The 14,990-nt window shown below is 45.6% G+C and overlaps 1 pseudogene; it reads left to right on the top strand.

Moving 5' to 3' along the window:
* Positions 1-11,539: 11,539 nt before the first annotated feature.
* On the top strand, positions 11,540-12,117 carry LOC144484578 (T cell receptor alpha variable 38-2/delta variable 8 pseudogene; annotated as a pseudogene).
* The last annotated feature ends 2,873 nt before the right edge of the window (positions 12,118-14,990 follow it).

Genomic DNA, 14,990 nt, shown 5'->3' with positions numbered 1-14,990 from the left:
CCGTTGTCAATTTTATACAAACTCACCCAAATCTAAAAACTATTTTGTGGGAATTGGGGGAATAGAACAGAAGATGGGTTTCTGCTGCTAAGTTACAATCTCAGCTGATGTTACTTCTGGACTTCTGGACAGGAAGGTCCCAGAATAAAATCCTGGCTCAATTGACCATCACTTTTACCTTTTTGTTTTAGAAATGTTTAATGATGGATTCCAGCAATTTCCCAACTACGGACGTTAAGCTAACCGGGCTGTAGTTACCCGCTTTTTGTCTACCTCCTTTTTTAAACAGTGGCATCACATTAGCTGTTTTCCAATCAGCCGGCACTTCCCCAGAGTCCAGCGAATTTTGATAAATTACAACCAATGCATCTGTTTTACTTCTGCCATTTCTATCAGGACCCTGGGATGCATTCCATCCGGGCCCGGGGACTTGTCTACCTTTAGTCCCATTAGCCAACCAAGCACTACCTCTTTAGTAATAGTAATCGTTTTAAGGACCTCACCCCCTATAGTCCCACGACCGTCAATTTTCAGTAAGCTATTTGTGTCCTCTACCGTGAAGACCGACACAAAGAACTTGTTTAAGGCCTTGGCCATTTCCTTGTTTCCCATTATTAAATCCTCCTTCTCGTCTTTTTAAGGGTCCAACATTTACTTTAGCTACTCTTTTCCTTTTTATACATTTGTAAAAACGTTTGCTATCAGTTTTTATATTTTGTGCTAGTTTAGTTTCATAATCTATCTTTCCTTTCTTTATCACTTTCTTAGTAATTCTTTGTTGTTTTTTAAAGCTTTCCCAACCTTCTAATCCCCCACTAGTTTTGCCCACTCTGTACGCATCGGTTTTTAATTTAATACTCTCCTTTATTTCCTTAGTTATCCACAGCTGGTTATCCCTTTTCTTAGATTCCTTCTCTAACATAGAAACATAGAAAACTACAGCACAAAACAGGCCTTTCGGCCCCACAAGTTGTGCCGAACATATCCCTACCTTTTAGACCTACCTATAACCCTCCATCCTATTAAGCTCCATGTACTCATCCAGGAGTCTCTTAAAAGACCCTACTGACTTTGTCTCCACCACCACTGACGGCAGCCAATTCCATTCGCCCACCACCCTCCATGTGATAAACTCCCCCCTAACATCTCCCCTGCACCTACACCCCAGCACCTTAAACCTGTGTCCTGTCGTAGCAGCCATTTCCACCCTGGGAAAAAGCCTCTGAGAGTCCACCCGATCTATGCCTCTCAACATCTTATATACCTCTATTAGGTCTCCCCTCATCCTACGTCTCTCCAATGAGAAAAGACCGAGCTCCCTCAGCCTATCCTCATAAGGCATGCCACTCAATCCAGGCAACATCCCTGTAAATCGCCTCTGCACCCTTTCAATCTTTTCCACATCCTTCCTGTAATGAGGCGACCAGAACTGAGCACAGTACTCCAAGTGGGGTCTGACGAGGGTCTTCTATATCTGCATCATTATCCCCGGACTCCTAAACTCAATCCCTCGATTGATAAAGGCCAGCACACCATACGCCTTCTTAACCACCTCCTCCACCTATGGGGCCGATTTTAGAGCCCTATGGACCCGGACCCCAAGGTCCTTCTGATCCTCGACAGTACTAAGAGTCTTTCCCTTTATATTGTACTCCTTCATCCCATTTGACCTGCCAAAATGGACCACTACGCATTTATCTGGGTTGAAGTCCATCTGCCACTTCTTCGCCCAGACTTGCATCCTATCTATGTCCCTCTGTAACTTCTGACATCCCTCCAGACTATCCACAACCCCACCAACCTTCGTGTCGTCGGCAAACTTACCAACCCATCCCTCCATTTCCTCATCCAGGTCATTTATGAAAATGACAAACAGCAAGGGTCCCAGAACAGATCCCTGGGGCACACCACTGGTGACCGATCTCCATTTAGAAAAAGACCCATCAATACACACTCTCTGCCTCCTTTGGGTAAGCCAGTTCTGGATCCACAGGGCAGCAGCCCCTTGGATCCCATGCCCTCTCACTTTTTCGAGAAGCCTTGCATGGGGGACCTTATCGAACGCCTTGCTAAAATCCATGTAAACCACACCTACCACTTTCCCTTCATCAATGTGTTTAGTCACATTTTCAAAGAATTCCACCAGGCTTGTAAGGCACGATCTGCCTGTGACAAAGCCATGCTGAGTATTCTTGAGCATACTAAACCTCTCTAAATGCTCATAAATCTTGTCCCTCAGGATCTTCTCCATCAGCTTACCAACCACTGAGGTTAGACTCACCGGTCAGTAATTTCCTGGGCTATCCCTATTCCCCTTCTTGAAAATAGGAACCACATCCGCAATCCTCCGGAACCTCTCCCGTCTCCATCGACGACGCAAAGATCATCGCCAGAGGCTCTGCAATCTCTTCCCTTGCCTCCCACAGTAACCTGGGGTACATCCCATCCAGACCCGGCGACTTATCTATCTTGATGCCATTCAAAGATTCCAACCTCTTTGTTAAAGTCCACATACTCAATCTTTTCAGTCCACCGCAAGTCCACAGTACATCCACCCATGTCCTTCTCCTCTGTGAAAACCGAGGCAAAATACTCATTAAGCACCTCTGCCATTTCTACTGGTTTCGTACAGACTTTCCCGCCTTCACCTTTTATAGGCCCTATTCCTTCATGTCTCATCCTTTTACTCTTCACATATTTATAAAGCGCCTTAGGGTTTTCCTTAATTCTACTTGCCAAGGCTTTCTCGTGACCCCTTCTGGGTCTCCAAATTTCCTTCTTTAGTCCCTTCCTACAAGCCCTATACTCTTCTAAATCCCTATCTTCGCCAAGCTCTCTAAGCCTTTTATACACTTCCTTTCTTCTCGACTAGGTCCCACACAGCTTTCGTGCACCACGGTTCCTTTAACCTACCAACTCCTCCCTGCCTGCTCGGAACATTGTCCTGTAGAACCCTAGACAGACATTCCTTGAAAAACTGCCACCTCTCTTCAGTAGATTTCCCCGAGAATCCCTCCTTCCAATTTACTCCTCTAATTAGCTGCCTTATGTATTCATATTTCCCCTTTATCACAGGAATATATTTTTGCTGAGTACTGAGAAAAATCTCCTTAAAAATCCACCACTGTTGCTCAGCTGTCCTACCAACTAGTCTGCACTCCCAGTCTACATTAGCCAATTCTGCCCTCATCCTATTGTACTCCCCTGTGTTCAAGCAGAGATCACTGGTTTGGGACCCTATTTTCTCTCCCTCCATTTGTATTAGAAATTCAACCATATTGTGATCACTCATTCCAAGAAGATCCCTCACAAGAAGATCATTAATTTTACCTGTCTCATTACACAGGACCAGATCCAAGATAGCTTGCTCCCTCGTAGGTTCTGTAACATACTGTTCGAGGAAACTATCCCGACAGCATTCTAAGAACTCTTCCTCAAGTCCACCGTGTCCGACTTGAGTCAACCAATCAATATGCAGGTTAAAATCCCCCATGATTATTGCTGTTCCGTTTTTGCACGCACCCATTATTTGCTTGTTTATAGCCCGACCCACCTCAAAGTTATTATTTGGGGGCCTATAGACCACGCCCACCGGTGACTTTCTCCCCTTACTATTCCTTATCTCCATCCACAACGATTCCACATTCTGCTCCTTAGAGCCTATATCGTCTCTCACTACCGCCCTGATGTTATCTTTAATTAACAGAGCTACCCCACCTCCTTTTCCTTCCTGTCTATCCTTCCGAAATGTCTGATACCTCTGGATATTCAGTTTCCAGTCCTGGTCACCCTGCAACCACGCTTCTGTAATGGCCACTAGATCATACCCATTTGTACTGATTTGTGCCATCAACTCATTCACTTTGTTTCGAATGCTACGTGCATTCAGGTAAAGTGTCTTTATGCTAGCCTTTATATGGACCTGATTTGTTAGTGCATTCTTCTGATTGCACGCTCTGTCCCTACCTGTCTCAAACTGGTTATCCTTCCCCAGACCATCTCCTTGCACTGTGTTAACCACCTCTCTTCTTGTGTTTGTCACCTTTTTTACTCTGCCTGAGCCCTTGACTCCTTTAACTCGGTGAATGTCCTCATCATTAACCTGCACTCATACCCTCTCCTTTACCTTTGATTTTGTAATTCCCCATGCCCCTGAACCCTCCCTCCCTCACCCTCCCCCCCCCCCCCCCCACCTCACTATTCAGTTTAAAGCCCTATTTACAGCCCTGGTTATACGATTCGCCAGGACTCTGGTCCCAGCACGATTCAGACGAAGACCATCCCATCTGAACAGGTCCCATCTTCCCCAATACTGGTGCCAATATCCCATGAATTCAAACCCATTCCTCCCACAACAATCTTTGAGCCACCCATTTACCTCCTTAATCTTATTGACCCTACGCCAATTCGCTTGTGACTCAGGTAGTAATCCAGAGATTACCACCTTGTTGGTTCTGCTTTTTAATTTGGCTCCTAGCTTTTCATACTCCCTCTGCAGAACCACTGTTCCTGTTCTGCCTATGTCGTTGACATCTACGTGGACCACTACAACTGGATTCTTACCCTCCCACTCCAAGTTCCTCTGCAGCCCAGATGAGATATCCTGGACCCAAGCACCAGGCAGGCAACACAACCTTTGGTATTCTCGATCTTGGTCACAAAGAACAGTGTCAATACCCCTAACTACACTATCCCCAATTACCACTACATTTCTTTTTTCTTCTTCCACCTGAACGGCTCCCTGTACCACGGTGCCATGGGCAGTTTGCTCGTCCTCCTTGCAGTCCCCATTCCCGTCCACACTGGGAGCAAGAATCTCAAACGTGTTGCACAGATTCAGGGACTGAGGCTCTTGCAACTCTACCTTCTGGATCCCACTTCCTGCCTCGCTCGCAGCCACACCCTCTTGTCCCTGACCCTCGGCTGAATTAGTTAGTCTAAGGGGTGTGACTGCTTCCTGAAACACAGCGTCCAGGTAACTCTCCCCCTCCCTGATATGTCGCAGTGTCTGAAGCTCAGACTCCAGCTCATCAACCCTGAGCCGGAGTACCTCAAGCAACCAACACTTACTGCAGACATGCTCACTGGGAACAACAGTGGGGTCCACCAGCTCCCACATCATGCAGAAACAACACATTATTTCCCAAGAGGAAGTAAAGTTTTGCCCCCTCTCGTCGGGAATGAGAAATTCCTCCTGAATACACTCAACAAATTTCGCTCCATCCAACCCTCTAATACGATGGCTGTCCCAGTCAACCTCTCACACAGTTTCACCTCAAATGCCCAAAGCGAGAATCATGCCCCTAGACCAATGAGCCTACGCAACCGGCGCTTTCACCGGAATATAACTGGTTTGCTTGTATCCAAAGCAGCTCAGAAATCCTTGGTAAAAGCCCGAAATTGTTGAACAAACGAAGCATGTTAGTATTTTGCTAACTCGACTGTTTGGAACTGGGCGCTGTCGTGTATAAAATACAGATGTTACCCGCTACACTACACAAAGAATGTCGAGTGCCAAACTGAATGAACGTGAATATTTTCTTATGAGTCCACCTCCTCCAAAGACAACCTTTTCCCAGATATGGGTCACTGAGATTCTGTCACTCGGCCGCTGTCCTCAGCAGTAAAGACAACAGGAGAAGCAGTGACTTTACAATGTATCTATAATATTAAATTTTACTCTCTGAAAAGGGGAAAATTCTAAACATATCAACTGAGTCGCCTTTGTACCTTCTTGTTTGTAAGCAAAATAAACCAAATTAGTCTGTTGATCCCTGGCACTATTCTGATTTATAACCATAAGCCCTTAAGACGATAAGATATAGGAATAGCATTAGACCATTCGACCCATCAAGTCTGCTCCGCCATTCAATTGTGGCTGCTCAGTTTCTCATCCCCATTCTCTCGCCTTTTCCCGGAAACTTTGATCCCCTTACAAATCAAAAACATATCTACTCAATGACCTGATCTCCACATCCTTCTGTGGCAATGAATTCCATCGATTCACCACCCACTGGCTGAAGAAATTCCTCCTCATCTCTACTTTAAAGGATCATCCCTTTACTCTGAGGCTGTGCCCTTGGATCCTCGTCTCTCTGATTTACACGGAAATATCTTCCCCAGTACCGCACTTTTCCCAAAGTCTTGGTATGCTCTGGACTTCGGTGTCCCCGGGATTTGAACAGAGAATTCCAGGAATGATGCCCGCATCATTTTACGATGTAAGTAGGAAACGTAACAAGGACTTTCTACAGAGCACCAATTCGGATTTCTGGGCAGCACTTGTGCCTTGGTATGTGTTGGAGTAAACCCTGAATCGACTCAACAGCCAAATGCGAACTTGCATTAAACAACATTTGTCAGCAGAGGGCGCCAATCTCGAGCCCGGTTTTGGAATGGGGAGGGATGTCGGGGGGAGGGGGGGGGGTGCTACAATCTCACGTGACATTATCACTGGAGCCTGTATGGATGGTAGGCTGCTGAGGTCACAATAGACTCCACTTCCCCTCCCCACAATCACACCCACACAGACAAACTGACTCACACTCACTCACACTGCAATCAACGGAGCAGAGTCTGGGTTCCCGCTCTCTTTCTCACTCTCTGACTCCTCCATTCTCATTCACTGAAATAAATCCACTCGGACATGTTTCTGATCATTCTGGCGGCGCTCTTGCACAGTAAGTACCGGATAACGTTCATCAAACCACGGGAACATATTTATACACAAAGATGCCAATTTAATTAACCATCAAAAATATCCATGTGAGGTGTAGATGGGAGGTTCCAAAAACTATAAATTTACATGAACTCTTGATATTTAATTCCTCTACCTTTACAGGTGGACTGTGCGCAGATCCAGTAACTCAGTCACCGGTGACAATAACAGCATCAGAAGGGGATTCGGTGCAGTTGGATTGTAACTATACAGACAAGGAGATGAGCTACAAAATGGTATCAGCAGAAACCGGCACAGCCACCGAGATGGATTATTACCAATGCATTAGTAGTGGAGGAAAATGAAGTTTCAGGACGATATCTGGCGGCTACTGACAAGTCCACACAGAGCGGCTCCCTCAATATAAGCGCCCTCAGTTTGGAGGACGGGCGGTCTATTACTGTGCAGTGAGGCACAGCGTTAGATTACAGCTGAAACCCCGTACAAAAACCTCAGCGAGTATTTACAACTCCATGAAGATGTTTTGATCACATGTTCACGAAGGCGGCGATTCTATTTACCAGACAATTTGACCTTGTTCAAATCATCATAGAAACACTTTGGTAAATCTCGAGACTAAACCCCATGCCGCGATTTATATAGTAAGCAGATACCAGGAGTATCGAGCTATCAGCTGAAGGATGCGCTCAGAAGTGGAGGTAATATAGCAGAAAATTACCGGCTGTTCATCCAGAATTGTTAACTCAGATGAGCCCACGGACACCGACTCCTCGGCATTCGTCCGATCACTCAATGCAGAATGGATCAAAGTCTGCTGAAGTTCATAACAAATGAGATGTAGAATAACCTCCACACAGACTCACTTAGCAACACGACTATTATTATAAATCCGGGACAGAGACTCACCTCGCAGCACGAAGATAGTCTATTCCCACAGCTGACATTGGTGTATTGTGTGGTGGTGAACTGCCTTCTTGTGGTACCTGATGTGCAGGTACACACACTGTGCTGTTAGTGAGGGAGTTCCAGTGATTTGGCCCAGTGACCGTGAAGGAACAACGATATATTTCCATGTAGGGATGTAGAATAACTTGGAAGGGAACCTCGAGGTTGTGGGTGTTCCCATGTGCCCGCTGCCCTTCTTCTCCTCGATGGCAGTGCTCGTGTGTTTGGATTGTGCTGCCTAAAAAAACCTTGGTGAGTTGCTGCAGTGTATCCTGCAGATGGTGCACACGGCTGTCAATGTTCGTCTGTGGTGGCAGGAATGAATGTTCAATGGGTAGCAATCAAGCGTGCTGATTTGTCCTGCATTCTGTCGAGCCTCTTGAGTGTGGTTGCAGCTACACTCATCCAAGCAAGTAGAGGGTATTCCATCTCACTCCTGACTTGTACCTTGTAGATGGTGGACAGGCTTTGGGGAGTCAGGAGGTGAGTTACTCGCCGCAGGATTCCTAACCTTTGATCAGCTCTGGTAGCCACTGTATTTATATTCCTGGGTCCAGTTCAGTTTTCTGTCAACTCCCAGGATGTTGATGGGGTGGGGGTTTAATGTCTATTAAGTCCCATCTTATGTGTACCCATATACAGATGGGTACACATAAGATGGTTGCCTGGCACGCAAACAGTCACCCGGGAAAGAGACATTAAAGTCAAATCGGTTCTATAGTGTCGTCCCTCTATTCTGGGGCTGTGTGCCGTGTAAACCCTTTCAGTATTCCTGATGGCAGGTGATGGGAACGGAACAGATGCCTGGTCAACAATACGGCAGAGGTCAATGGCAATCCGCTGGAATAATTTGAAATAAACAGTCACAGAATGATAAGGACATTCATGGTCACCAATGCCCTCTTAGGGCATGGTAACTGGAAGAGCAGGAGGTGGATGGCACAAGAGGCCTCGAGAGTGGACTCTATAAATCATTGCATTCCAATGCCTCTGGGCAGACTGGGCAACAATGTTTGCACAACGTTTCTCATCAATAAACAAATCTACTTAAAAATAACGGCGTCCACAGTTCCTTATTTGTTAACCAACAAAACCACAATCCTACACTAGAAGTTGATGCATATACTTTACATTGTGATTATATTAATCCGTCAAGCCTGCTTCGACAGCACCTTGCGAACCCGGAATCTCTTCCATCTAGAAGGATAAGAGGAACAGCTGCATGAGAACACCCCTTCAAGCCGCACACCATCCTCATTTTGAACCATATCATAGAATCATAGAAACGCTACAGTGCAGAAAGAGGCCAGTTGGCCCATCGAGTCTGCACCGACCACAATCGCACCAAAGCCCAACCCCATTTCCCTGCTAATTTTACCCGCTAATCCCTCTAACCTCCGTATCTCAGGACACTAAGGGGCAATTTTTAGCATGGCCAATCAACCTAACCCGCACATCTTTGGACTGTGGGAGGAAACCGGAGCACCCGGAGGAAACCCACGCAGACACGAGGAGAATGTGCAAACTCCACACAGACAGTGACCCGAGCTGGGAATCGAACCCAGGTCCCTGGAGCTGCGAAGCAGCAGTGCAAACCACTGTGCTCTACGTAACGCCGCTCCCTTGCGTCAAAATCCTGGAATTGGTTTTCGGTTTAAGATTACGGGCAGAGGACAACAAATCAGAAAAGTATGAAAGGAGAATTGAAGGAAAGTGAGACATTACGAGTGCGAAATACAAAGCCAAAAGCTGTGAGAAAGAGAGAAAGGAAGAGATTCAGAAATGACCCTGAATGCATTGTGCTTTCAAATTACTCATATTTCACTCACGTCTATTTATATAGTTGCATTGTTTGAAAACACGTCTCTCAGTAAAAGCCCGCTGGAGACGGCCCATCGACAACCTTGCACTTGCGGACAGCGTCACGTAACCTGAGTCACCGCCAGAGGACGCAGTCGTCACATATTTCTCCCAACTTGAAATGATGGCGACAAAACCTCTGGCACCATTCGCATATCGTTGCTATTGGCAGTAACCACACAGTCCCATTTTTCTGCTCTCACCTCATGTATCCTGTATTAGTAAATGGGCGACACGGTGGCACAATGGCTGGCACTCCTGCCTCATAGCAAAGGGGGCCCAGGTTCAATTCCGGCCTTGGGTAACTGTCTGTGTGGGGTTTTCACCTTCTCCCCGTCTCTGCGTGCGTTTCGTCCCACAGTCCAAAAATGTGCAGGTTAGGTGGAATAGCCATGTCCCTTAGTGTTAGGGGGATTAGGAGATTAACACGTGGGGTTACGGGGATAGGGCCTTGGTGTGACTGTTGTCGGTGCAAGCTTAATGGGCTGAATGGCCTCCTTCGGCACTGTAGGGATTTTATGAAGAAATTTCTGTTGATTTACTTGTTTAGCACTGGTTGTATCAGAAATGCGGGTGGATCTATGAGCGTTGTGGGGGCGTGAATCTGTGTTTCCACTCCAGGAGAATATTTCCTGAGCTGCAACGTTACTGATTCGGGAGAAGGACCTCTGCTCGTCAATATATCACTTTTTCACTTAGCGTTTCCTTCCCAATTAAAAGTAAAGAATATGCTGTTCTCCTGACTGCTGTAATTTAGGTATTATTATTAATCAAATGATGACTACTCTTTTTAAAGAAAAATATTGATTGGGTGTCGGTCACAAGTCCAAGATTTTGTCGATCACTAATTGTCCTCGAAACGGGCTGGGCTATTTGAGAGTTAGTTATGTGACTACAGTTGTTCTGTAGTCACACACAGACCAGGCTAGGCTAGGAAGGCAGATTTCCTTCCACAAAGTGCATTCGTGAACAAGGTGGATTTGCAGTGATCGCGTTCGGAACGATCATTGCGAGTAGCTTTCAATATCAATTAATCACATTTAAACTTAACCAGCTGCTGGGGTAGAATTTTGACTACTTTTCTCGTAAATCGAATTTAAATGTAATCAGTTGATATGATGGGATTGAACTACTTTTCCCAAAGCATCATTCTGGGTCCGTGAATTGCTTTTCCAGTGACCCCATGTTGACAATGATTAAAAAGAAACAGCGGAAGTTCTTGAAGTTGACACTTCCCAGTATATTATATGAGATGGGGCCACAACTACCAAGTGCATCTTGTTGTCCCTGAGTGGACCTTTGAAGAAAAGGCAATGTCATAATTAGCTGCACTATAACAATTTGATATCCTAACCCTGCTGATTTCAGGCATGGTCAAGTTTCAGTGCAACATCCACAGTACACTTTTTACATTATCTCAGGAACAATAAACAGGCAACTAGAGCTCACTGATCGACTTCCCTGTTCCTTTAGTAAAACAACGAAGATTGCAAAGTATCTCACAGCCCATCCACTGATATCTGAACATTCGAACACAAAAATTAGGCTGCCTGCAAATCTGCTCTACCATTCAGTCAGATTACAGTTCATCTGATCTTCCGTTTAAATCCACTTTGCTGCCTTGATCTTCTTGAACCGTGGCATAAATTTTAGTTAAAATGTTGGTTTCACTCAGCTTTAAAATTATTCTGTGGCCCTCAGCCTCCACCGTTCTCTGGACTCTCACTGGAGTCTCAGGCACTAATGCTCGGATGCGAAAGCTAAGAAAATGTGCACAGAACATTGATTGGAAATCCACCAAATCAATCAACACTCCTTGCTCCTCCGTTCCAATAACAAAATGAAGATTTTTTTTCCTGACATCCCGTTTCCAAAGCGGAACAATTCGCCCAACAGGGACACCGAATGGAGGACAAGTTGGAGAGCTTCCATTCACTAACAGTCATCTGAGCAATTATCAATCTCACGGAGCCACTGGCGAGACACGGAACTGACGCGTGAGCATTCTGAGACACGTCATCAGATTATTAAGGGTGGGGATTAGAATGGGTGTCTTCAAATATCCGATTCCTCCTTTACAGAGCGGACAGAGACAATGCGGGTACTCGGCATCTGGATTGTGTGGGGGGCATTTCTAACAGGTATTTCTGGACATCACGTTTGTTTACTCATTTCCAAAACTTGGGTTGAATCTTACTGTTGAGTACTCGTCACTCTATTCTTTATCTATCTGAACATATTTTCCAGATCTGACCCATGGCGATTCTGTCACTCAGCCGCTGTCCTCAGATGTTAAGACAGAAGGAGACGTGGTGACATTAAACTGCAACTACGATACTGCAGAAGCCGACTATTATTTATACTGGTACCGACAGCATCCAGACTCCCAGCCCGAGTACATACTGTGGAAGTACTCGGGGGGTACTGAATATAAAGCAGATTTTGCTAAAATCCGTTTCTCGACTGACCTCCAAACCTCGAAGAAATCCATCAGTTTGACTATCTCGGATCTGCAGTTGTCTGACGCGGCCGTGTATTACTGCGCTTTCAGCCTCACAGTGATGGAAAGCAGCCTGACTCCTGTACAAAAACTGTCTCAGCAGGATAAGTCAGGGCTCCTCGCTGCTGTATAGAACTTCTGGCAGATGCAGCCACAATGAGCAGCGGCGCTGTCAGCCGCTCAAACACAAACCGACAGGAAACCATATTCACCACGGATCAACTGTCACCCAACTGTTTCCAGGAGAGGCCGAGAAAACAAACTGCAGAACCGTTTTAGGCCGACAAGTCCATCACATAATGAATGTGTCAATTAAATCGTCCCTTCTGCTGCTAATCAACTCTGTTTTCCTCTAAAATCAGACATGGGTGATAAAATCCCAAACATCCGTCAAACCTGGCCGTGAAGCGCCACACACACAGCAGACGGACAGTTCTCCATGTTTGTGTGACGTCCTCTGATCCCGAAGTCCCTATTTGTCCTTTCCTTCTTATTCCATGCCTGCTTACCATATTGAACACCACTCGCTCCATCTCCCTTTTCAGTTTCTGGGGGCCTTTGAGGGTGAGCTGTTCATAGCGTTTATTTGATCACTATTGCTACATTCCAGACAGCTTCCACACCCTGAACACATTTCATAAAGTTGCGACTTTGATTTCTCAAATAAATCCGAAGTTCAGAGCAGCCAGTTTCCACATCTCCCTGACTGTCTCCACCGAATACCAGGGTAGCATTAAACTTCTTATCATATCCGCATTGTTCATCTGTTTCTCGCTGCTCCTCGTTTCTGTAAATCAGATGAGTATTCGAATACTGTTCGGGAAAGATTGTGAAATTCAATTGAATGATCAAAGTCAATGAGTTCTGAAATCTGTTCATTTTTCATAAACTGTTTCTGACCCAACAACACACTCTGATCAAATAAAACCAGAGGACTGGTCTCGGGCCAAAGGCTCCAGAAATCTAAAAGGGGAGATGAACAAGAGTTGTTTAGTGTTACAGACAGGCGTGGAAACAGCTTCAAAACACTAATTGAACGAAATAGATCAAATAGATTTCTAAAGGCGAGTTTTATTATGAATGCGCGTTAAAATCAACGAATACAATTCCGCAAGTGTCCCTCACCTCTTCTCATGGGGGGTTATATTTTGTTCTTTTCTGTGACTCTCACTGGGTTTAATTCTTGTCCCGATTGATCAGTGTGACAGCGCCATCTTCTGGCCACCAACTGGAACTCCCATTCTGGGGGGTTTCGGACTGGATCCGCTCTATCTCTGTATCAGTGTGTGCTCCATCGCACGGAAATACACGGCAGTATCCGACAGAAGAGCCCCCGCGAGATATACAGGAACTGTTTCATTTCCCTTCTGCAAATCTGCAGAAAGCCTCCGTTTGGGGACCTTTCGTAACCCCCTAAGCTATATTTCTTCAGGAAATATCTCGGAGCTTCCCCGGAATACTGCATGTACCAGAGTAGAGTTAGGGTAGTGCAGGTTATCAAGTAACGGCAGTCCAGTCCACACTGTCCTTCCCGAATTGTCAATTCGAAATGAACCTGGAACACTGAAGTTTTGCCACTCATTCCTGTCACACAAATACAGATTGGCTCAAAAGTCAGGGTTTAAAAATAACCACTGGATGACATGGTTACCGTTTAATAATGGACTCGCCGGGCAGCAAGATCATTATTATCAGTAAGGAGCATGGAGAACACATGGTTTCCGTGTATACACTTCGATACAAAGTAACAAAACGCTCTAATTCTGCCGGTGATTCCAATCTAGTGTAAAGGGTAGCCCCTGTTATAGTCTGGGTTTATTTTTTGAGAAACTGAGGGGCATTTCCAAGAGACAGGATTGGCTACTCTGCCGGAACTGATGGATATTCCCCGCCAATAAATGAGAGCTGAAAGAATCGCATTTTCTGGTTCCTTCTGTGTCTCATGTGACTTTCATCATAACTCTGTCTCATTGCTTCCGTCTCTCTGTTATACCAACCTCTCATTTTTTGTAAACCTTCTTATCGCTATCAAATGACTGAAAATTAATTCAAATAATTCAAGGGGTGACAACCGATTTTGACAAACTCGACAAACAAAGCTACCCGAAACCACCAGCAGGTGGCGTGACTTACCGTCGTTGCGGAGTTTTCACATTGCTACCTGACAATCAATGTGTCCTTTCTATTTGTCTCATTTAATGAATCCGTCATTACCAGAGACCATGTGAATGGCGGAGTAAATAAGAAACAGCTAAAGTTAACGACATAAACTTAAGATCACGTGTGTTCTCCGCTCTTGGATTGTTTGGAAATGGATAATGTTCACCGGATTTAAGCAGTGACCCTTCCTTGTTGATCAGCCCCACTACTCGCCATCAGCAATTGCTGAAACGATTCATTCCGCTGCTGTCTGCACCCGGGCAAAGTCAGTGAAGGCAAAAGTAGCGGAGCAGACCATGGCTGTATTTTGCGTTTCATTGACAGTCATCCAATGGAGCAGCACCACCTTATCCTCACTGCTCACATCCGCACAGCGAAGTGTGTAAACCACCAAAGAAATTCTGTAAATTCAGAACATTTGCAGATCGTGCGATGGGCCCTTCACCCCATCGTGTGTGCTTGGCTGTCATTAATTGGTACAGTGGTGTCACAGTGGTTAGCACTGCTGCCTCATAATTCCAGGAATCCGGGTTCAGTTCCAGGCTACGTGGAGTTTGCAGATGCTCCCAGTGTCTGTGTGGGGTGCCCCTTTTCCTCCGACAGTTCAATGATGTGCAGGTTAGATGCGTTCAGCATGCCAACTTGTCAGAAATTTGTGGGTTAGAATAAATCGCCACGAAAAGTCTGTGGGGTTACGGTGATGGAGCAGGGGAGAGGACCAGGAAAATATACCCTGTCGGAGAGTCACTGCAGACTCGAAGAGCTTGATGGCCTCCTTTTGCACTGTATGGATTCGAAGACAATTGTTGATCTTTTCATCAACTGCATTCCCTAAACTCCATATTC

The sequence above is a fragment of the Mustelus asterias genome, unplaced genomic scaffold (assembly GCF_964213995.1).
Source record: "Mustelus asterias unplaced genomic scaffold, sMusAst1.hap1.1 HAP1_SCAFFOLD_116, whole genome shotgun sequence".
Lineage (NCBI taxonomy): Eukaryota > Metazoa > Chordata > Chondrichthyes > Carcharhiniformes > Triakidae > Mustelus > Mustelus asterias.
This window is presented reverse-complemented; position numbering and strand designations above follow the sequence as displayed.